General features: G+C 34.9%; 1 long non-coding RNA gene across 3 annotated transcripts in view; it reads left to right on the top strand.

Annotated features, from left to right (window-relative positions):
- The window catches only part of LOC141451049 (uncharacterized), a 1078357-nt gene that overhangs the window by 565047 nt on the left and 488979 nt on the right, over positions 1-24331 (top strand). For all 3 annotated transcript variants that reach the window (XR_012456506.1, XR_012456504.1, XR_012456505.1), the window contains one exon: positions 14443-14508. This is a non-coding gene — a long non-coding RNA (uncharacterized lncRNA). The remainder of the gene's footprint in view (positions 1-14442; positions 14509-24331) is intronic.

Here is a 24331-nt window from a genome sequence, read left to right as displayed (position 1 = left end):
ATTTTTTAGAGTTTCCTAAATAAAAGCCAACCAAAAAACATTTTTTTTATAAATTTAGTGAACTAGTGCATTTATGATCGTCAAAAAGTGCAGGAGAAAGCGTGAAAATCACTGAAATTTGATAATTTTTTTCTCTTTTTCTATAGAAGATAAAATTCCCAAATTTTCTTTAAAATATAGGGCAAATCCTCCTTTATAACTGTAATTTTTTTCAACAATCCAAAACTGTAAGTTTTGTCTTAAAAACCTTTTTCCTAGAACATTCGATTAAGTGCACTTCTGCAAGGATAGTTAATCTTTTCTATGAAGTGTTATTATTATTTATAGTACAGCCTAATAACATATATAGTATTCATAAAGTCAATCCAGGGACTAAATTTTTTATGTCGAGAAAAGTTGTCCTAATTTTTAAAAAAAGATAAAATGTTTTACCGACTAGATTTTTCTGTATTTTCAGATTTTTCTAGCAATCGGCTTGTACGATTCTATTTTAACTGTTCAACCACATAAATTTACTATCATCTCTTTAAAAAGAGGAGCAGGTAGATCCACTCTTAAGTGATAAGATTTAAATGACTAAAACGAATTTCATTAAAATTGCATCTGCATTTCTAGAGACTTAAAACATCTCTACTTTGTTTGTAATGCAATTTCACCATGGTTTAATTAGTTGACAACATTGTCTCGTATCGCAATACCAAGTGAAGATATTTCTCATATTAGTCAACGAATACTGACGTAGATCTTATTATTTCAGAAACTGTTTGGTCATCTACTAATGATGTACGTATCTGAGTACTTAGTTATTAAAGAATAAGTCTATTTCTCTTGTAACGATATTTATTTTAGATTTGTGTCGGCATTAGCGGTGAGATGAATCAGCAGAAAAGATGATAACAATAATTAAAACTTCTAAGCAGGTAGAACAATTTGTAAATACAGGTAGCAGTTTTTGTTAATTGTAGCTGTTCACTTTCTAAGGTGTTTGTGTATATATAGAAAGATGGTACGGTTAAAGTCCCTTAGGTTGGCAGTTCTAATATTTACCACGAGCCAGCCAGCAACTCTGTACAGTTTACCTTAAGTCAACTTTTAATTACGGCCCTTCCATACGTACAACGTCCTAGCAGTAAAAACAGATATAGTACAGAAGAGTAGTGAGTGGAGTTTCTACTAACAACACACCTTACAGTACAAAGGGTATTTTCCAATTAACTTTGCCATGAAACGTTAGAAACGTTGTAAACGGCTTCTCTTTTACTCACCTAGCCATGTTACTACACTGTTATTTCTTAAGAATGAAGGTGCTTCTGGGATTGTAATGATAGAAGGTCGTTGTGGGGCAGAGGAAGAAAACCAGAAGAATGGTTGAAACAAATACGAACTTCAATCAAGTATTACATTGTTTACTGGAGTTACTTCTCAACGCCCTTTTATATTAAAGCTCTAATTAATCTTTTAAAAGATGCAAACTAAATAAAACAAATCTAATATAAACCCGATTTACATAATTAAAGTTTCTCGTAACTTGGTATCAGTTCTCGAAAAGTGGTTTATTTTAATTAAATTCACTGCAAAAATAGATTATTGTTGAAGGAAAAATGGCATTTCTTCCCCTACAAATAAACCCAGGAAATTCACACTTTTGCCTGCGTCATAAAATGAATAAAAAGGACAATTTTACCACCAATAATAGGTACTAATTATTCAAATTGAATTCTAAAAATGGGGAATAAAGGTCGGTAATCAATGACGCCGAAACAGCACTCCAATCTGTTAACTTCTTAGCATCAAGGTCCATGTTTTTAACCATGTGCCAGAATAGATGAGAATTCTTTTTCGTGGCACGGCATTTTTGATATCAAATTGAAGATTTACGCGATGGCAGGCTCAAGCTAGGAGAAACACAAATCTTAGAAGAGGAAAATAATTGAAAAACTTTTGAAATAGATTCCTCATCAAACAATATCTTCAAAATTTCAATTTACTTGAAATAAATTTTACTGTAAAGACGAGCTCTAGTAATCTTAAACAAATTAAAATCAATAAAGAGCAATATTTACAGAATGATTCTCTGCACTCGAGCGATACAACTTGTGCACTTTGTAGAATGATCGAAGTTCTATTCAATAATCGATCTAAATTGACCCTGCTGACAAAAGAACCTTATACAACTGTCCTACCGGACAGTTTTAATAAAGGGAAAAATATGTATAAAGCCATACTCCTCTTTGAACTTCGAACCGAACAAGTCCGTTAAGGAACTGGTGAAAGATCCACCATCTCTAGCTGTCCAATCAGAATTCTTTCGTACACATTTAAGTCTGTCATTAATCAGACTACCACCATTGACCAATCAATTTTGATATATTTCATTTAGCCTTATGCCAATGCCCAAATATCATTCCAAACTGTCTTAACTCTAAAACCTTTTTTTAAAGAATAACCAACTTCGAATACTTTCGAAAGACGGAGAAAGCCACGCAATTGTTCGATTGTGAGAGAAGATCCTTGAAATTCGCTTTTAAGTCTCTTACAATAACTTGAGTTATTAAAAACATCCTTGGAAGACCCCATTTCAATTTTCTCGCAACATTTTTTTTGGGTCTCTATGCTCATAACACGTTTTAATATAGGGTAAAGTAGGGTGAGATGGCCACCATTTTATTTGGAGGGAGCCTGCAAATTTTTGGTAAGGGCTAGGCTTACTTTATTATTATTTTTGGAAACCTCATACGCTCACAAACATAAGATAAGGAAAAAATTTCAGAAAAATGCTAAGGGAAACATTTTTTTATTCTTACAAAAAAAAAAAATAGCAATTGGCCATCTATCCCCCCACTGGGTTGGGTGAGTTGGCCAATGTAACTTTGGGAGAGATGGCCACAAATTGTAAATGAAATTGCACTAGTAAAACGTAAAAATAACAGAAAAAAATGAATGGTTACTTAATATTTACTTATTATTCTTCTTTTTAAATGCGCTTTTACTACAATTTTAGCAAGCGTATGCAAAAGAAGAGCAATTTTCGTGGAACCACTTCCGGCATATTATGCATTCCAACCAATCTTTTTTTTCTGGTCTTGTTGTAGCTTTCCCCATATCCTGTACATTCAGTTTCATCGATTTCTAAAATGGCATCACTTTCCTCTTCAAATTCGATTCCTGTTTCTCCTCTTCATCGGAACTTGGGGGAAGGTGAGCATTTTTTTTTCGGACAATCCTTTCTTTCAGAATTGTCTCTTTGAAGATGGTATTTCTTGTTGGGTTGGATTTCTTTGCAACTCTGTTTTTCACAACAGCAATGTGCTCAAGAGAAGTTAATAAAGTGACAACAGACTTGGCTCGTTTTCTTGCAGAGACGACAGTTTTGGGTGTGGGGTTAATACGATCTCAAATTTTCTTCAGTATAATTTCCGTGGTTAGTGTTCTGTCTTTTATGCTTAGTTGCCATTTTTCTGCAGTGAATTGGAAACTGAGCCAAACTATAACAGAAAAAAAGTCAAAATAATTGGCCATCTATCCCTACTGTTTGATGGCCATCTGTTCCGAATGCTAGAGAGAGATGTCCATCATGATAAACATAACTCAACGCGTAGTTTTTGACAGTTTTAGAAGTTAGGATTCATTAATGTATACTGTACTTTCCTAATATGTAAAAAAACAACACTAAAATTTCGACACATACATTCGCTACAGCACGCAATATGCAACTATAATAAAATTTTTTGTTGAGACGATAATATTTTTATTCTCTGAGTTGATTAATCACGCTTTGACGCAGACCAAAATGAACTCACTGTAGTCAGACATGAAGGTTTATCACTGGAGAGGTCACACAGCGCCGTCGGACGACATTTCGGTTAAATTTCGGCTGTTGGCCATCTCTCCCGATTGGCCATCTCACCCGACTTTTCCCTACGTATAATGAATTCATAATCTCACTTGGATAATTCCACTAATGAGGAAAAGAAAAATAACAATCTAGTAATAATTAAAAAGATTTTTAAATATTATGTTGCCTGCAAAAACATTTTTTATTCAGATAACAATATTTCATAAAAATAATATTTGTGTATATCCTGAACCTAACGAGTGCATTGTTTCTCTAACATACTAATTTTGAAAAAAAAGAATAAAACAAGTTTTGAATGGAAGAGGATATCCATTTATCATATGATATTTTATGAAATAATATAATATATACAATTTTCTGTTTTTCCGACAATTTTTCCGCATGGCTTGCAAGCGCAGGCAGCCGTATGACGTGAACCCTCTAGTAAGGGTCGCTCGGACGTTGGACTGCTCCCACACTAGAAAAATATATATTCTTTTCTGTATCCTGTGTGTATATATTCTCTTAAATAATTTATATAAAAAGTAGTACTGAATGTCTAACTTGCAGATTATATTTTGTTTAAAAACACAAGATTGGTTGATTTCGTTATGGTTAGAGAGAGGTTAACTACTAAAAAACTAAGGGAGTATTCTTCATTCTTTGATGGCGTTTAACCTTGACAGGTCAGAGCAACCGTAGTTATTCAAGTTGGAGCTTTGGGGGTCTCTCAAAAATGTTCTTGCGAGAAGTTTTGTTATGCAGACATTTTGGATCTCTGCAACCATAGCAACAATTTTTTGAAGTACTTTTTAACAAAATCAGTCATCCTGAGATACCGTTGTATCGATTTTCCAGATCTTGAGAATTTTCTTAACCTTCTTATATTCATTTTTAGTAAATTTATAAATTTTATTTAGATCATTTATTTGCAAGGAACATGTCTCTTAGGTAGGCGTTTAAGATTATTTCCAAATGCGTCCAGAACGTTCAGCGTCACTTGTGCCCATATGGCCACTCCGAAAATTTTGAAACCACTTATAAACTATTCTAATCGAAGGTGCAGAGTCACCATAATGTTTATCAAGCTTCTCTTTAGTCTCCTGAGGCGATTTGCCTTTCATAAAGTAGTGTTTAATCAACACACGAAATTCTTTTTCGTCCATTTTTTGAAAATCTCTCGACTTCCTCGATTCAAACGAATGCCAAACACAAAGAAATAGACCGATCTGGCTGAAACTTGGTGTGTGTTCTTCCAAGAGATGCTACTAACTAAACATAACCTCGATACGCGCCAGTGGTGCTATCTCTCTGACTTTGCACGGACTTTTCAAACGACCCTCGTATATGGGGCTAACTCCTCTCTCATTCGATGCACAGCATCAAGACTCCCAAAAGGCACATCTACATAAAATTCCGAATCGGATGACACCTCATTCATGAAAATCAGTTCATGCGTTTAGGCGCTACGTTGTTTACAAAAAAGGTAACAACAACAAGAAGAAGAACAACAAGAACAAGAACATTTTTTGAAAATGTAGTTTTTGCACATTTTTGGCACCATTTTTCTTGAAAACTAATTAATCTATGTTATTACGAAAAAATTACAGTTATAAACGAGGATTTGCCCTACATTATAAAGAAAATTTGGGAATTTTATCTTGGGAATAGAAAAAGAGAAAAAAATTGTCAAAGTTAGGTGTTTTTCAACGTTACGCTTTTTCGTGTACTTTTTGACGGTCAACCCTTATACAACTGTCCTACCGGACAGTTTTAATACAAGTGAAATTCCACATTTTTAAAAAAATTGGTGAAGCTCAAGTTTCACTTAAATTAATTTTGTAGCTTTTAACGATTTTTTTTTACAATTGCGGATCTGGAAAGTTACAGAATTAATCAAACCATTTAACTACCTTAACAAAAACTTACAGTTTAAAATGTTAAGTATAAGGGTTGATTAAACGCCAAAAGGTACAGAAATCAGCGAGTACCCAACATTTCATTAATACTTCATTAATATTTAAGTAATTTTACTGCATTAATTTTCATTAATAAGTTATTTTTTAGAATTTATTAGATGTCACAGACCCTTATGCTGGCCACTTCATTTATATTATTTTTTTGTTATAATGATGATAAATCACATATACGTACATGCATGATAAAGTAAAGATAAAGTTAGAGTAGGCTACTGTCTTGAATTCGTCTTACCGAAATATTCGTGAGCACAATTAACACACAGTTAATAACAAGTAGATTATTAAACAATAATTATTCATTTCTCTATTGTAATTTAATTTAGTCCCCCTAATTTTACTTATACTAAAATACTGGAATAATTAGCTGTCCTAAATATAAATATATAAATATATGCATATCTTATTTACTTTATATTACATATATACAACATTGTGGGAAGAACACCTAGATGGAGAATGTAATTGAAGAAAACTATATTATTTGCGATAAAGCCAGATAATTATTACCTATTATTATAAACGTTTGACTACTTCATAAAATAACAATTGCTTTAATCGAAGAATAAACTTAAACCGAGGGGGGGGCCTTACCTAAAGGGGGCTAACTCCTCACCCATTCGATGTACAGCGTCGGGACCCCTAAAAGGCACATCTACATAAAATACTGAATCGAATGACACCTCATTCATGAAAATCGGTTCACGCGTTTAGGCGCTACGTTGTTTACAAAAAAGGTAACAACAAGAACAACAACAACAACAACAACAACAACAACAACAAGAACAAGAACAAGAACATTTTTTGAAAAAGCCGTTTTTGCTCATTTTCGGCAACTTTTTTCTCGAAACCTATTAGATCTGGGTGGTTGCAAAAAAATTACAGTTATAAAGGAGAGTTTGGAGTAAGATTTAAAGAAAATTTGGGAATTTTATCTTTTATAGAAAAAGAGAAAAAAATTGTCAAAGTTGGGTGTTTTTCAACGTTACGCTTTTTCGTGCAGTTTTTGATGGTCAACCCTTATACAACTGTCCTACCGGACAGTTTTAATTTTTAAAATAATTAAACACCAAATATAGGTGTAGTGCACGAATTTTTTGATTAACGAACCCCAAATATAAATAAAATATTGATTTTATTATTATCATATTAATTATATGTTTAGAAATCATATAATGAACATTTTGGCCATTAATTTACCATTAGTGGCTTTACTAACAAAGGTATTGCTTAAGCCCTTGCGATGCTGTATTAAACAATGGACAACATTGTAGTGGTTAGAGGCTATACACTTCCAGTCTCCACTATCTTGGCATACTTGGCATACAAATTAATTATACCAGCTACGAGCTCTGGTATGCGTGACTATGGTTTTCGCTGTGTGCATTCACACCAACTATTATACATAATTATATGTAATATGTATATGTTTAAACTATAGACAGAGTATATTTAGTTACATATACAGGAAATTAGTTTTCTACGAGGGTCGTTTGAAAAGTCCGTGCAAAGTCAGAGAGATAGCACCACTGGCGCGTATCGAGGTTATGTTTAGTTAGTAGCATCTCTTGGAAGAACACAAACCAAGTTTCAGCCAGATCGGTCTATTTCTCTGTATTTGGCATTCGTTTGAATCGAGGAAGTCGAGTGACTTTCAAAAAATGGACGAAAAAGAATTTCGTGTGTTGATTAAACACTACTTTATGAAAGGCAAAACGCCTCAGGAGACTAAAGAGAAGCTTGATAAACATTATGGTGACTCTGCACCTTCGATTAGAACAGTTTATAAGTGGTTTCAAAATTTTCGGAGTGGCCATATGGGCACAAGTGACGTTGAACGTTCTGGACGCCCTGTTGAGGTTATTACTCCAGAAATCATTGATAAAATCCATGATATGGTGATGGATGACAGAAGAGTGAAGGTGCGTGAGATTGCTAGTGCTGTGGGCATCTCGAATGAACGGGTACATAATATTTTGCATCAACATTTGGACATGACAAAGCTATCCGCAAGATGGGTGCCGCAATTGCTCACGCTTGACCAAAAACGAAATCGTGTGAAGTGTTGCAAGGACGGTTTGCAGCTGTTCCAGAAGAATCCGCAGGACTTTAAGCGTCGTTTCGTCACTGTGAATGAAACATGGATACATCACTACACTCCTGAGACCAAAGAACATTCTAAACAATGGGTTACCAAGGGGGAATCTGCGCCAAAAAAGGCGAAGACCGTTCCTTCGGCCGGAAAGATTATGGCGACTGTCTTTTGGGATTCGCAAGGAATAATCCTCATCGACTATCTAGAAAAGGGTAAAACTATTACAGGAGCAAATTATTCATCGTTATTGGACCGTTTGAAAACCGAGCTGCAAGAAAAAAGCCCACGATTGGCCCACAAAAAAGTCCTTTTCCATCACGACAACGCACCAGCTCACACCTCAGCAGTTGTGGTCGCAAAATTAATGGAAATAGGGTTCCAACTCGTTTCACATCCCCCCTATTCTCCAGACTTGGCTCCTTCGGACTACTATTTGTTCCCCAATATGAAGAAATGGCTGGCGGGAAAAAGATTTTATTCAAACGAGGAGGTGATTGCAGAAACGAATGGCTATTTTTCAGACTTGGACAAATCCTATTATTCGGAAGGGATCAACAAACTAGAGCAGCGTTGGACGAAGTGTATAAGCCTAAAAGGAGACCATGTTGGAAAATAAAAAAGGTTTACCCCAAAAAATTAAGTAGTTTTTATTTTTGCACGGACTTTTCAAACGACCCTCGTATACGATTAATAAATTTAATTATTTTTGAAAGACTTTTGAACTTACTAAACGTTTTGAAAAAACTTCAATTGTTGGTACAAATGAAGTAGCTAAAGATATCGCAGTATCTCATTATTTTAGGGAGTAAAATCAGAGATTATGTTCATTGCAGGACAGTCTCAGGACACCTTTAACTCATGTAACATTTTTGTGCGAGTTATTAACCACCTACCATAATTTTATTATTAAAATTTCTAAATCTCGCTTCACCGAGTACCTCTTCACATCCAAATTCTCTTGCAGCAGATCTTTTCAGTGCACTGGAAGTTGAGTGAGATACTGTTGACCTCGTGATCGGTTGGTAGTCATCACTGAATAAAATGGGTATTTTTTACTTATTTTATTATAATTCACCGAAGATTTAAGCAGTTGAAAGCAAAATTCTCCACTGTTTTTCCTCTGAACCTGAACCATATTAGTTTGGTTAATTTGCTGCAATTTTCAATCAAACAGCATTGCCCAGTTCTCCACACTAGTCGATGAGAACATCTTGTTGTTCTCCCTTGATGGGAGATTCTCTTGATGATGGCAATTCTAGTTACGCAGCATCTCTGGTGTCTTCCAGTCAAAGCGCTACTCATTTCTTCGATCTCCCCAAACCAAGATTGTCTTTTTTTTTATTTTTTTTTTTGGAACACATTTCTTTTAAAGCATGTTATTTGACATATCGGTTTGCGCATCCTTGACAATCTTGCTGACAGTCGTCAGAAATCTATTTCTAGAAACGGGATGAATGTGAGAACTTTATGGTAGTGAACTGTCCGCCACTCGATCTGTAGTCAAAAGTTAAACCAGGTTGAAAAACTATATTAACTTTTGTCATTTAGTTATAATGAAACGTTTTATTTTTTAATATTAATCTCATAAATGAAACAATACAAATTAAACTGGAAGAAAAGAAATTATTACATTGATATCTTAGATATTCACATCGGATTTCAAGACTATTTCTAGATAAAGAAATATCAGTATTTTTTTTTTACAATCATAATAATGGGATCGTTGTATTCTGGATATGATATCTAATGTACAATACCAGAATAAGGTATTATGGGTAAGGCTTTGCAATAATGTGTAATGATGTAGTAGAGAAGATGTATTCTGAATCCCAATCGGGACCTAATATTATTGCTCTCTGATAATGCACATTATACAAACATTACTCGAATCTCAAAGATATTAATCTGGAATTTACTGGCTTGTTATTGCTAATACGGTGTTATTTATAATTTCTTATTCAATTCTTTTTTTAAATCGTGTAATCCATTGCCCACAATTTTGGTAAATACTCGTATCTTTATAAAGAAATCAAATTAAATAAACAATAAAAAGGAGCCATTAATAATAATAATAATAATATAAAAAAAATTATTATTAGATTTTCTCTTCCTAAGAGCTTCTTACAGGTCACTGTCCGGTGATGGACAGTGTTGTCTGTAACGAGAGAACACTGTCCGGAGGCCGGCAGTGCACTGGAAAAAGCTCCGGGCGCCAATAACCTTAGATGTTGACGCGCCTTAAATGAAAAAATAAACAATTATAACTTTATTTAGCTTTAAATTTTTTTCTAAAAAATTATAATTTTAGTTAAAAAACAAAAACAAAAACTCACCAGATTTACTTTTATCTCAATTTACCTTAGGTTGGCTGATTTCGTTCCACACCTTATTACTGAATCCCACCTACATTATCACCGATTTTGAAATATCAAATTGGAAATTTCGGCAATTTTTGTTTTTGGGTTACCCTAGCTACGCACTCCTCAATCTATTTTCGAACCTAGGGGCCTTAAACTGGATATTTTCGCCAAAATACTCAAAATGTTAATTTGCACGATCATATAATGCCTTCTTGTTTCTAGTAGAGTAATTCTAAGTTTTGGTTTGTATTTTTTAAAAGTTAATAGCCCGCAAAGCTAAAATGTATTACTGGTTAATGGGTTCGATTCCCGGTCCTAGGCCTTGCATTTTAGTTAATGTTTAATATGACAACTTTGTAGTAAAGTATTTTTGTGAAAAAATTGGCATAACTTTAACTTAAACTTTCTTTCGAACAATAGAAATCTTGTGCAACGGAATCAGGGAATTTAACCGCCATCCAACGGTTCTAATATTCTGTCCAAACATCAGAAAAACTAAATATTTATTATCACAAATTTAAAACCCCAATCCGAATTATTTTATTTTTATCTATAAAATTAGATATTTTGAATATATTATTAACTGGGAACCTTTAAAAGTAGAAATATTACCGCCATGGTACAAGCAGAGCTTGCTAATGGAGGATGTGTAATTTTAGGCACTCTGAACATGCAATAAAAGTTACAAAATATTAACGATTACAATGGGAATAATAACACTGGTATGCAGAAAAGAGGCCGGAAAAGCTACTTCTATGTAAAGGAAACCTGTGGGGAAATAAAAAAAAAAGATTCTAGAAGGTTCTAAAAAGCAATTTGACACAGCCAGCGTTTAATGAAAGTTAATAAAATGAAAGGACCGAAATAGTACACTGAGAAGTGGCTCCTTGTACTAGCGTTTCAGCATTTTTAACAGTACTGCCTCTAATAAAATGAAGATTTCGTTATTTCCTCTTCATTCCTAATTTTACACTTTATTTCTAGCATAGAAGGAGGTTAAAGAAGGGTGACGGTTAGCTTCAGGGGGTCATAACTAATTCAGTTTTGTTCAATTTATTAAAATATATTATAGACTCTTTTTAATATTGGTAATTCCATCATCTTCCTCTTCAATATTTATTATTTTGATTTTAGAAAACATAGCCTTCTGGAAAAGTTGAAAGAAGGCTTCCTTCCAGTGCTTTGGGAACTCTGATAAAGAATAAATACTGATGTGATCCCTCACACGATTACTGTCTCCGAAGATCTAGCCTAAATTTTTTTTGCAATCACGTTATTTTAAAACATATGTAATTCTAAGTTTTGAAACCTAATGACTCACGTGGAACCCACACAATAGACTTAAAAGACAAGCAATGACAAAACATGCGAAACTGCTTCACAAACTTCTTGGACGACGCTCCAAATTATTCTTTGAACTCAAACGCTTAATACATATACAGTACTATCCTCAAACCTATGTGGACTTACGGACTAGAGCTGAGGGGTTCAGTCAAACCTACAAACATACGGACTGTACAGACATTTCAGTCAAGACTGCTTCTTTCTAAGTGACTAACCTCACTCTTCACACCGAGCTCAACATTCCCTTCATAGACCAACTCGCCAAGACTAAATACCAAAAGTTCCATACCACTGTCTCGACTAGCTCTAATCCTCTTGTACTGTCTCCCAGTTCCTCTGACATCCCTAATACTCCTCGCCGACTGAATCGCCAGTGGGCCCGCGACTTCCTTGTAGTCTCAAGGCCTAAACGCCATTATTCTCCTATCTCTCCTTTCTCCACAGATTCTCCCCTCTTCTATAGAGAGTGCTACAGCTGGGTAGTTTCTCTCCTCCTGCTCTTCCCGCACCAGTTCATCACTCTCTCCATATTTACTGATTCTATACAATGTAAAGGATTTTAAATTACAAAATAAATTAGATAAAACGTTTTGAAACCTACGTTCAATTAAATATCGATTTAGAAGGAACTTAGCTCTATCCTTTGCTAGAACTGCCTTAAAATCTGATTCACTTCGAATTATAGATTTAATTGGATAAAATTTCAACACGAAGGCGAGAAAATATTCGGAAGCAGGTTTGAGCGAAACCAGCAACAAGCAAATAATATGAACATACAAGGCGAAGGAGAACTTAGAGTCGAGACCACACTATTTCAGGGAAAACAGCTTAGGGAAGGAATTAGTTCAATAGTTACAAGGTTAGCTTGTATTGGATTCCAACGCGAAGGATCCCGGGTTTAACTCCTTCAGATTTTCTCTTCCTAGGAGCTTCTTACAGATCAGGTGAAAGAAATTGTAATGAGAGAACACTTTTCAGAGGCCAGCAGTGAACTGATTGCAAATGTTACCACCGTACTTGCTTTGGAATGATTTATCAAAAATAAATTTTTGGTAAGCCTATACCTTTCTAACTTCTCTTTATTTAGACGCTTTGGCCTTTTTTTTAGGAGCTCAAGGATATCCTTCTAACTATCTGTTTTCTGATTACCCATGCCGATGACACAGGAGTATAAATATCATCTAATTTTAAATAACAGTTCAGGAAATCCTAAATCCCACCTCAAATCTGTTAAAAAATTGACTATAAATCTGAACGATACAGAATCTTTACCTTCACTCTTTGACATATCACTCTTCCCTCTGTTCTCAAATTCAAATTCTTTTACCATCAGACAACGTGATCTACTGCCTTGTGCTTTACTTAATTGAATACCTCATACACGAATTGCTATAATTTTAATTTCCATCCTTTAATTTAGAAGACTACTGGGCCACAGTTGGAAACTAAATTTAAATAAGTATCAGCAAGGCGTTTGGGCCTTTGTTTAGACAAAATAAACAAAATACTCAAACATTCGTAAAATCCAGTTCTTGCAGATCAAAAATTCTTAATTCCAAAGCTAATGCTCCTTTTCAAACTACTAACACAGAGGTAAACATTGTTTTCCTTAAAAAAAAATTATACAAATCCGTTTCAGAAAATCCCGTTATAACTTAGAATCTCATCCTAACTCATTCATCCTAGAATCTCATCCTAACTCATTCATCCTAGAATCTCATCCTAACTCATTCATCCTAGAATCTCATCCTAACTCATTCATCCTAGAATCTCATCCTAACTCATTCATCCTAGAATCTCATCCTAACTCATTCATCCTAGAATCTCATCCTAACTCATTCATCCTAGAATCTCATCCTAACTCATTCATCCTAGAATCTCATCCTAACTCATTCATCCTAAAATCTCATCCTAACTCATTCATCCTAGAATCTCATCCTAACTCATTCATCCTAGAATCTCATCCTAACTCATTCATCCTAGAATCTCATCCTAACTCATTCATCCTAGAATCTCATCCTAACTCATTCATCCTAACCAATCTTTCAGAACACTTCTAGATAACATCCTGAGACGTCTTAACATTTCGCGACCTCCTCTCTGACGAGTGACCATAGACGTGTAATGTCGGAATGTAACCACCAGGTATCTTTTCCTTTCTCTGTGGGTTATGGACATTCCTTATTATCTTTCTTGCTTGTACAACGCAATGATGGGCTGATTGTATCTAAGTGTAGGCGCGCGAAGACGCCTACACCCAAAAGCGGAAAACGCGAGAGTTTTAGAGAGGGTTAATCTCTAGTGCCCTTAGTGCGTAAGCCCCACCACTCGAAAAGGTTGGACACCAAGTGGGGTCAAGGCTGGCAGGGCCAGGGCCATAAAGAGAGCAAATTAAAAGACACCGAGACCAGACCACCCTTGCAGATGAAGATGGAGAAAAACTGATGCTGAAGAGAAGTGTAAAGTAAAGGATACAGGAGGGCGGTTGTTGCTTCTTCTTCTTGCCGATGAACGAGATGCACAGTAGCCTGAAAAGAAGAGAAGTGAAAACACAATAAGGTTACAAGATGCGAGGCTACAGAAGTTTGGCGGGAACCAAAACGCGGGAAAAGCATGGCGGGAAATTTAAAAGAGGGGCGCCAAGAAAAGATGAGTTCGACTGAACACTATGTGTTTCTTTAGTTTATCGTTTAACTGATATTTGTTTTAAACTCTAGGCAGCGAGCTCGAATTCATCGGGGAACTTCGTGTGGGGAATCCTTTTCTTTAAAACTTCCCTAAAATATTGAAACTATGTTCATTTTATATGATTTTTGTTTTTTAATGTTTCAGATAAATCAAATATGGGAGTGAGTCAGATGGAGTTCACAACCTAGACAACCAGTCCGCGGCCAACTTGTAAGTGACTTAATATTTTTTTTCCAAAATTGGTTTATATTAAAATAAAGTGGAAAATGGCTACAAAAAAAGTGTTCACTTTACTACGGTGACCAAGGTTTAATGTATTTGGGATAGAATTGCTCTTAAGGAAATAATTGGGATATCTAGAGCTCGGGAATTGTAGCAGGCTAACAATAACTACTCCTTTATTGAAGCCAGGGCCGGATTTTCCTATAGGCTTACTAGGCTTCAGCCTAGGGCCTCAAAATCAAGAGGGGCCTACATTCAAATTGTTAGCATAATTAAAATTACACTATTCTAAAAACAGTGAACAATAAAACACTGTTTTGTGTTGTATAACAGTAGCGATGTATTTTATTATCTCTCATGTAATTTACAAACTTAAAAATGGGAGGTGAAAGGGCCTTATAAGTGGAATAGCCTAGGGCCTCTTTTCATCTAAATCCGGTCCTGATTGAAGCAAACTATTAGACATCGAATAACTTCAGCAAAAAAAAGTTTTGCATAAGTTTCAAAACTTTACAGCTTTTTTGTGTATAAAAAACAAAACAAAAGCGATAACGTATTATTTGTTGTTAAAAGATGCTTTCTTTGTTACTAAATGAAAAAGTTAAGTTATGAAATGGAATTGAGTTCTGCTTGGTAACACCGGGTCCACTCTGCCACTATATTCACACTTGGAAGGATTTATTTCTAAGTTAGGTACTTGTGAACAAGTGATGTCTTATCCCTGAGGATCTGCTGAAAGAACTCTCAAACCTCCTCGAAAAGTAAGAAGTAGTTGTTGAAGCAAACTCGAAAGTTGATTTACTAAAAGCATTGTGAACTCAACAATTCAGGCAAGTGTTAAAAAATATTTTATTTTATCTCCCACTTCTTTATGGTATATACATATATTTTTTTATTGATTGATTTATTTATTATTTCTAGTTCGGTGAGTGTGCTAGCAACGAGGTTGAGAAAAGCGTAAAGGATGTTTTGGAGAACTTGTGTTTTCTGCAGAAAGAATATTGATGAGTAAAGGCTCGGTGTGAGTTCACTTTGTTTGGCCACTGACAATTTTGTATTCAATTTGTTTTTTCCTGCGAACTTTCGAAGTTTCTGCATTTCAATGTAGGATCTATATTTTTTTTTCCTTTAATTTTTTTTTCAAAGAGTTTAATTTACCATTTCTACAACACTTGTAATTGCAAAAGGATCAGATGAACAGATGGGAATTCTTTTTTTTTTTTTTATTAGTTTATTTATTTTGCAACTGTAGGTAGAACAATAAGCAAAAGAGATGAATGATAGGATAGCACAAATACACATGCACGCATACATACAATCCATACATATAAGCGCACATGCATGTGCGCCAAGGGCGTGATTGGAGTGAACGACGACCATCCAGTGATGGAAGCCGTTAGTTCGTGATGGGAATTCTAAAAAAAAAAATTCACAAATTTAGAAATAACTTAAAAATTATAAAACTCAATTTTAGACGTAGTTGCGATGCGGGTGGAAGGGAATCAAAAGACAAAACAGACTTACTACCACTGAATTAGGGGTTTTTCCCCCATGGGATAAAACTAACAAAGAAAACAATGGACCATCTTGATAAATAGAAAGATTTCACCAACGGAGAAAAGAATTTAAATTCTACCGTTAACCCTACTATACGATAGCTTTGTCATGTCCAAATGTTGATGCAAAATATTATGTACCCGTTCATTCGAGATGCCCACAGCACTTGCAATCTCACGCACCTTCACTCTTCTGTCATCCATCACCATATCATGGATTTTATCAATGATTTCTGGACTAGTAACCTCAACAGGGCGTCCAGAACGTTCAGCGTCACTTGTGCCCATATGGCCACTCTGAAAATTTTGAAACCACTTATAAACTGTTCTAATCGAAGGTGCATAGTCACCATAATCTTTATCAAGCTTCACTTTAGTCTCCTGAGGCGTTTTGCCTTTCATAAAGTAGTGTTTAATCAACACACGAAATTCTTTTTCGTCCATTTTTTGAAAATCACTCGACTTCCTCGATTCAAACGAATGCCAAACACAAAGAAATAGACCGATCTGGCTAAAACTTGGTGTGTGTTCTTCCAAGAGATGCTCTGACTTTGCACGGACTTTTCAAACGACCCTCGGTATCTTGTCTAGCCGTTACAATTGTCTAATTCTATATTTTATTTTTGCAAATAGCTTTATTATTCTAGTTATTCAAGTAATTACGATAAATTAATATTAAGTTATTTGAAATTGTTCTTGAGGTTTATATTCTTAAGTTCTTAGTTAATAATTTCTATTTCATTAAATCAATTAAACCGCTTGTGCCAAATTAACTGACTGTTCTGGAATATATCTTGCAACCGCATAGCCACTCTAAACAGTACCTTCTAACCTGTTGTTATCATTCATTTCTGCAGATAAAGAGGCTGCATATTTGCGGAAATCTTGGATGGATTTAAAGAATCAGCGAAAACCAAATTCTGTATGTCCTGAAGCATAGAAAATACAAAAATAAAGTAATCGCCTATTTTTTTCAGGATGGTCTTAACGACCAAAATACCGATCAAGTGTATTGGACTGTGGCCTTCGCAAATACTTTATTAACAACATTTTTTCTAACAAATAAAAAGTAGCCATACGCGGGATTCGAACTGGGGATCTCCCACTAACACTTAACAATACTGTCTCTTTTTTTTAGGCCGTCTATAAATTCTACCAAATTAGTTCTTAAGGACTGAGGCGACTAGCAAATGTACTTTACAATAAAAGAAGGCTAACAGTACTTTTTGCTTTCACTGTACATCCACCAACTTCAACAGAAGAAAGCCCGGAATTAATAACATAAAATGTAATGAGCTTCATTCATTCCTATAATATTTCTTTTTCTCAACAGATATAACTTCTAAGTGCAGATATGTATATCTGCAGATATGTATTTTTTTTTTTTTTTTTTTTTTTTTTTTTTTTTTTTTTTTTTTTTTTTTTGGCATTGGCTTCCGCCATACAGCCAGCATCGTCTAGGTGCTTATCACTAGAATATCACTCACTCTCCATTCTTACCTACAAATACATTCGCTTCACACATTCATCATTCTACTATATACTGCTATTTACATAAACTACTGCTAATGGATGGAGCCGCACTCTGTGCTCCTGCCATCCTTATAGCTTAACCAAAATTAAAATCACGTAATCCTTCTCTAAGCATTTTCTTCCATTCATTCTAATTCGGCTATAGCTTTTAAATACATTCATATTTCATTGCTAGCTCTGCTATCGACTGAAGCACATAAATGTTGGTGGAGAATATAATGTCTTCGTAGCGAAATGGTGCATCTAAATACCTGTATATATCGTCAAACATTCGTTTCCTTTCTACCACATAACGTGGACATATCATTATTATATGTTTGAAATCCTCCTCCTCATTGCAATCTGCGCAAAGTGGAGAGGACCTTTTGTTGATCCTGTGTAGATACGATCCGCACACCGCGTGGTTCGCTCTCAGCCTGCTTATTGTCGTAACAACCCATTTATTAGTGACAGTTCCCTTAAACCATGGTTGTCTAGGTAACTGATCTGCCATAGTTTTATAGAATCTACCTTTATCACCATTATTGCGCCAAAAAAATTCTTTGATTCAACTAAAAGCTAATTAAATGTCGTAATTATGATATTTCAAACATGGTGAATATTTTTAGTAACTATCTGCTAAACTGATAACATATTTATTTAAATAAACCAAATTTAACCAAAGACAAAGTGTTTGAAATAAAGAAATAACAAATAAAAATAAAGGTATACTAGAATAAAATGTTATGGAACAGAATAGTAGTTAAAATTGTTGTCCATATAGAAACAGAAGGAGATGTCGGCATGTCTGATATGGTAAAAATGGGTATACTGTTGGGAATCCAACAATCCTGGGGATCCATTATTCAAACAAGGTTGGCAAGTTCCTTGAGGTTTTTTGTTTTTGGTCTTATTCTTCTTCTTGGTAACTGGAATAAGACTGTCTTCTTCTGTAGTTGCCATGGCCTAGTATGATTGTCGTCCGTTGAAATAAAGATGGTGAGTGAGGAAGACAGAGAGAGTAAAAGTGTGCTGGAATAGCAAAATAAGAATGTGGTAAAAACGTGGTTGAAGGACAGACTGGACAAGATAAGTATATCCTACGTAATACTCAGATGCCCTTTATAAATAGTACAAACTTCTAAAGTATAAATAAAACAAAAAATGTTGAATTCTCCCATGGTAATCGGCCTTCGCAGCCTGTCGCTTCTTTGGTTACATAAGAATGTCCTCACCAGTATTACTTATAGTACTTTCTTGAAAGAGCCGGTCTAATCTCTGCGAACCTAACATGATAAATGCATATACCAAGAGTAAATACTTTCTCGATGTTTTTTCTTGTTTTGTTTTGACCCGGATAATTCCTTTCTATCTTCTTTTGCTTTATCTTTTCTTCGGGACACATGTCATACTTTCATTAATAACTAACCGCATGAAAGATAACCAACTGCGACATCTTTATATTTAGCTTCTTTTTTTGCTTTCACTTGGAGAAAAAAAATGAAGTTGCGAAATATGTTTTATTGAGTTTGCAAAGAATGGAAACCTTGCTCTAACAGAATGATAAATGAAAATATTTTTGTCTTGCTTATTTAGGCTACGATTTAGCCACGTACACTTCTTCTTAGGGGCGTAGTGCAACCAGAGACTAAATCACCTGACATTACCGCAGACCGCGCTTCGCAAGTCACTCGGTCCAGAGTAAGAACTTTAAAAGGCATGCCGAAGCTGTAACTGGGAGCTACCATGTCATTAGGCAGACCCAAAACAGTGTCCACCATCAGCTTCTCGCTTCAGAACTTCCTAGGATATTCTAACAGATAACTTTCCGGTGATGAACTGTGTTCTGTAATAAGAGAAAACTGTTGAAACAATGTTTTGAATTTACCAGACTTCCAAATGGCTAATTGGCGATGAAGTAGGTACAAACAGAAATCAAGAAGAAATCTAGGAGCAAGTTTTGCTCGAAGCAAAATTATATTGTTGTACTTTAATTATTATCATAATTTGCATTAATAAATACGCGTTTAATTTGTGTACTTGCACTCATCGTTGCATAACGTTTATATGAAGTTATAGAATAGGAGGTGTAATATTTTTTTCCACCTAAGTTTGCAATTAATTCTTCTTGAGTTGGAATACTATAGTGTTCACGTTTGATATATTTATTTAAAGGTATTGGGTTAAGGCACAGTCTAACACTCCCATCTTTCTTTTCGACAATGACAATATCATGAACCCAGTCAGTGGGCTCGTCTGTTTGACGGATTATTCCAAGTTTCACAAGGCGATCCAGTTCATTTTTTAACTTCTTCTTAAGAAATTCGGGTATTCTACGAGTTCTTTTGACAGCAGGTATAGCTTCATCACGCAGTTGTATTTTAATTTTAAATGGTAGTTTCCCTATTCCTGTAAATAAATCAGAGTTCTTATCTATAAACCTATCTTTATTTGAATTTATTACTTGTGGTTTCGCACTAATTTTATTATTTATTGGATTAGTAAACTTTTTATTAACAATTTTTACTGTATTGCCTGAGTCTTTATTATCGGCGTTAATTGTATAAAGTCTTTTGAGAAGTCCTAATTTTAGACATGAATTGGCACTTAAAATAGGAGACGAATCATAGTTCACAATTATAAAATCTAAATCCTCATTTACTTGTTTATAAGTACATTTAAAGTTTACTTTACCTATTGGGTTTGTAGTAAAACCTCCATAAGACCTCAGTCGAACATTCGTCTTTTCAATTTTGGATTTATCCTGCAGATTATTATAAATGTTTAAAGGCAAAATATTTACGTCAGATGCTGTATCCAATTTAAAAGTAATAGGGTTCCCTGCAACAAATATAACTTCTCTCTAGTATTGTCTCCTCAAAAGTCAGTGCTGCAGACACCAAGTAAGACAGGTCTTGGTAGCAAACTACCTCCACCATCGACTCTGGAAGAACAGCCTGAAGACCAGTCTCTACAGAGAAGCATCGCACAAGATGGACCAGCCCTGCCATCCCCTGGTGAGCAGGCATTGCCTCTTAACTCGGATGCGACAACAACAACACAGAGTGGGCGGGTTATCCGTAAGCCCAAGAAACTTGATTTATAATAATTACATAATAAGTTTATTTGTTTTTCTATCATAAGTTTTCTTTCTTTTTCAATTTGAAGATTATTTCTGTTCTTTTATTATTAATTAGCTCCGTGAGGAGGTGTAATATAAAGTAGCGCCATCTATATTTTAGCTAACTCTTGTGTAGGTTTCTAGAAAGGTTATAAGTAATAAAAGGTAACGCTTCGTCTTTTACATGTGTACTTGCTCTCCCCATCACCTATTCATAATTATAAAAACGTAATAATAATACACTAAAGATAAACAAAAGTCTGATGTGAGTAATTTTGTTTTTTGCCTTAAAATTAGAATTAATATTTCTCAAATCACTTAATGCATTCACGTTAAGAAAAGTAATCATCAATTTTTCAGGCGTTGTGTTACCTCTATGTGATACGTGATACCTATTAGGTATTAGGAACGGAAGCAAATACTTAACTTTAAGTATTTTTTTTTTTTTAACAAATATAAAAATTGCAACATACTTAGGTAATGAAATATAGAAGTTTAAATTTAGGAGGCTTTGTAAATTATTCAGCTTATCTTTAACGAATTGTAGAGAAAAGTCTGCTCTATAGACTCTATAGCCCATAAATACGAGGGTCGTTTGAAAAGTCCGTGCAAAAATAAAAACTACTTAATTTTTTGGGGTAAACCTTTTTTATTTTTCAATATAGTCTCCTTTTAGGCTTATACACTTCGTCCAACGCTGCTCTAGTTTGTTGATCCCTTCCGAATAATAGGATTTGTCCAAGTCTGAAAAATAGCCATTCGTTTCTGAAATCACCTCCTCGTTTGAATAAAATCTTTTTCCCGCCAGCCATTTCTTCATATTGGGGAACAAATAGTAAACCGAGGGAGCCAAGTCTGGAGAATAGGGGGATGTGAAACGAGTTGGAACCCTATTTCCATTAATTTTGCGACCACAACTGCTGAGGTGTGAGCTGGTGCGTTGTCGTGATGGAAAAGGACTTTTTTGTGGGCCAATCGTGGGCGTTTTTCTTGCAGCTCGGTTTTCAAATGGTCCAATAACGAAGAATAATATGCACCTGTAATAGTTTTACCCTTTTCCAGATAGTCGATGAGGATTATTCCTTGCGAATCCCAAAAGACAGTCGCCATAATCTTTCCGGCCGAAGGAACGGTCTTCGCCTTTTTTGGCGCAGATTCCCCCTTGGTAACCCATTGTTTAGATTGTTCTTTGGTCTCAGGAGTGTAGTGATGTATCCATGTTTCATCCACAGTGACGAAACGACGCTTAAAGTCCTACGGATTTTTCTGGAACAGCTGCAAACCGTCCTTGCAACACTTCACACGATTTCGTTTTTGGTCAAGCGTGAGCAATCGCGGCACCCATCTTGCGGATAGCTTTGTCATGTCCAAATATTGATGCAAAATATTATGTACCCGTTCATTCGAGATGCCCACAGCACTAGCAATCTCACGTACCTACACTCTTCTGTCATCCATCACCATATCATGGATTTTATCAATGATTTCTGGATAGTAACCTCAACAGGGCGTCCAGAACGTTCAGCGTCACTTGTGCCCATATGGCCACTCCGAAAATTTTGAAACCACTTATAAACTGTTCTAATCGAAGGTGCAGAGTTCACCATAATGTTTATCAAGCTTCTCTTTAGTCTCCTGAGGCGTTTTGCCTTTCATAAAGAGGAGTTTAATCAACACACGAAATTCTTTTTCGTCCATTTTTTGAAAATCACTCGACTTCCTCGATTCAAACGAATGCCAAACCCAAAGAAATAGACCGATCTGGCTGAAACTTGGTGTGTGTTCTTCCAAGAGATGCTACTAACTAAACATAACCTCGATACGCGCCAGTGGTGCTATCTCTCTGACTTTGCACGGACTTTTCAAACGACCCTCGTAGCAATGGTTTAGTAATGATACTGAGATGGCTAAATTTTGGAGGTATTGTAACTCGTACAAATTTTAAACCTACATATATGTCTTCATACGTATTGTTGAGATTTTAATGAATTCTTTACCGTATTGTAGAGAAATTTCTGCTCTAAAACTGGTAAAATTAGCAATGTTTTAGTGATAATAGTTATTGAAATATATTTAGAAGGTTATATTTTGGAGGTTTTTCAAATCGTTCAAATTTCAAACCTTTCTATCTCTCTTCTTATTGTTCTGAATTTAATGATTACTGTACCAAATTATAGAGAAAAGTCAGTTCTATAACTGGTATAATTATCAATGTTCTAGCTATAATTGGTAGAGAGATATAGGAGGTTAAATTTTGGATTTTTAAGCAATCGTTCAAATTTCAAACCTCTATATCTCTCTTTGTATTTCTTCGATTTTAATGAATTCTTTACCAAATTGTAGAGGAAATTCTTCTTTATAACTAGGATAAATAGCAATGTTTTAGTGATTATAGTTTTTGGGGTATAGAAGGTTAAATTTTGGAAGTTTTGTAAATCGTTCAAATTTGAAACCACTATATCTCTCTTTGTATTGTAAAACCCGCCTGAAAAATTAGGCATTACTTAACTTTACTGAAGACCAGATTCAGTATTTATCTTTACTGTACTAAATTATATAGTTTATATAGTTTACGTATAATGTTTTTCTGGATTTCCGCTTTCCTAATAAGTTATCAGCAATTGGGGTATTTTAAATGGATCACCCTGTATATATTTATATTTAAAAATAAATATAAATCTAGAAGCCCTCTCATCATGGACGGTTAATAAACTTTATTATTGGATCAAATAAAATACCTACATCATGGACGAAATGTATATTTAATCAATTTGCAAATTAATTAAATATACATTAAAAGCTCATCTTTGTGGCTTTTTTTTTGAAACGGTTTGGTCGTATGTTCACATGAGCGTCACTAATTTTCATGTTACTATAGTTAGAGGGTTATGGTCCAGTTGGCCACCAAGCGTTGTTAATGGGTTCAGCCGTAGTGAAGAGAAACAGCTCTAAAATACATGTTTGTTTGCAGCATGTGGGTTACAGCAAAGCAAAGCCTTCTGTACCCTTACAGTACAGGCAGCCATTGTCGTGTTGCTAGCAAGAATTTGATTTGTTTTCACTTATTTAGTTGCTAAGATGTGAAAAACAAATTATAAGTGTGTAATTAACAAAACTAGTGTCATCAGAGACACTTATTCACAATCATTAATCTCAGCAAATTCAACTGACATCTCAGCATCCTGGATGATTAGATTTAGATTGAATGTAGAAAGAACGACTGTAAATGCATAACCACTGTAACCTCTAAAAACTGCAGTGCATCCTATAAGTGCCGTGTATTGCAAATTATATTACAAATCCCTGCTTTTTGTTTGAACTTCGTCAACCCAGAATGCCATTTACACATTTTTGGAACGTTGACGCGCCAGTAGTAAATCCAAAAATGTCTCCTCAACTACCCACCTCGATAAAAAATATTTCTTAACTAAAAATAATTTTAAAAAAGAAACTCTAAACTGAGATTACCCGAGTACATAGATCTTAATATGTCCGAAGGTTGGAAATTACAAATTCAAACTTCAAAGAACTACAAAATGAACTAATATCAGCGGAATCCAATCCATCTATGCAAGAAACTGCGTTGGATCGTCGATCCTCTTTATCTAACAATTCGTACCAA

This window comes from Rhodnius prolixus, unplaced genomic scaffold (genome assembly GCF_049639745.1).
Source record: "Rhodnius prolixus isolate KJV_2025 unplaced genomic scaffold, Rpr scaffold_8, whole genome shotgun sequence".
Classification (NCBI taxonomy): Eukaryota; Metazoa; Arthropoda; class Insecta; order Hemiptera; family Reduviidae; genus Rhodnius; species Rhodnius prolixus.
The sequence above is the reverse complement of the archived record's forward strand: the minus strand, read 5'-3'. Positions and strand labels throughout refer to the sequence as shown.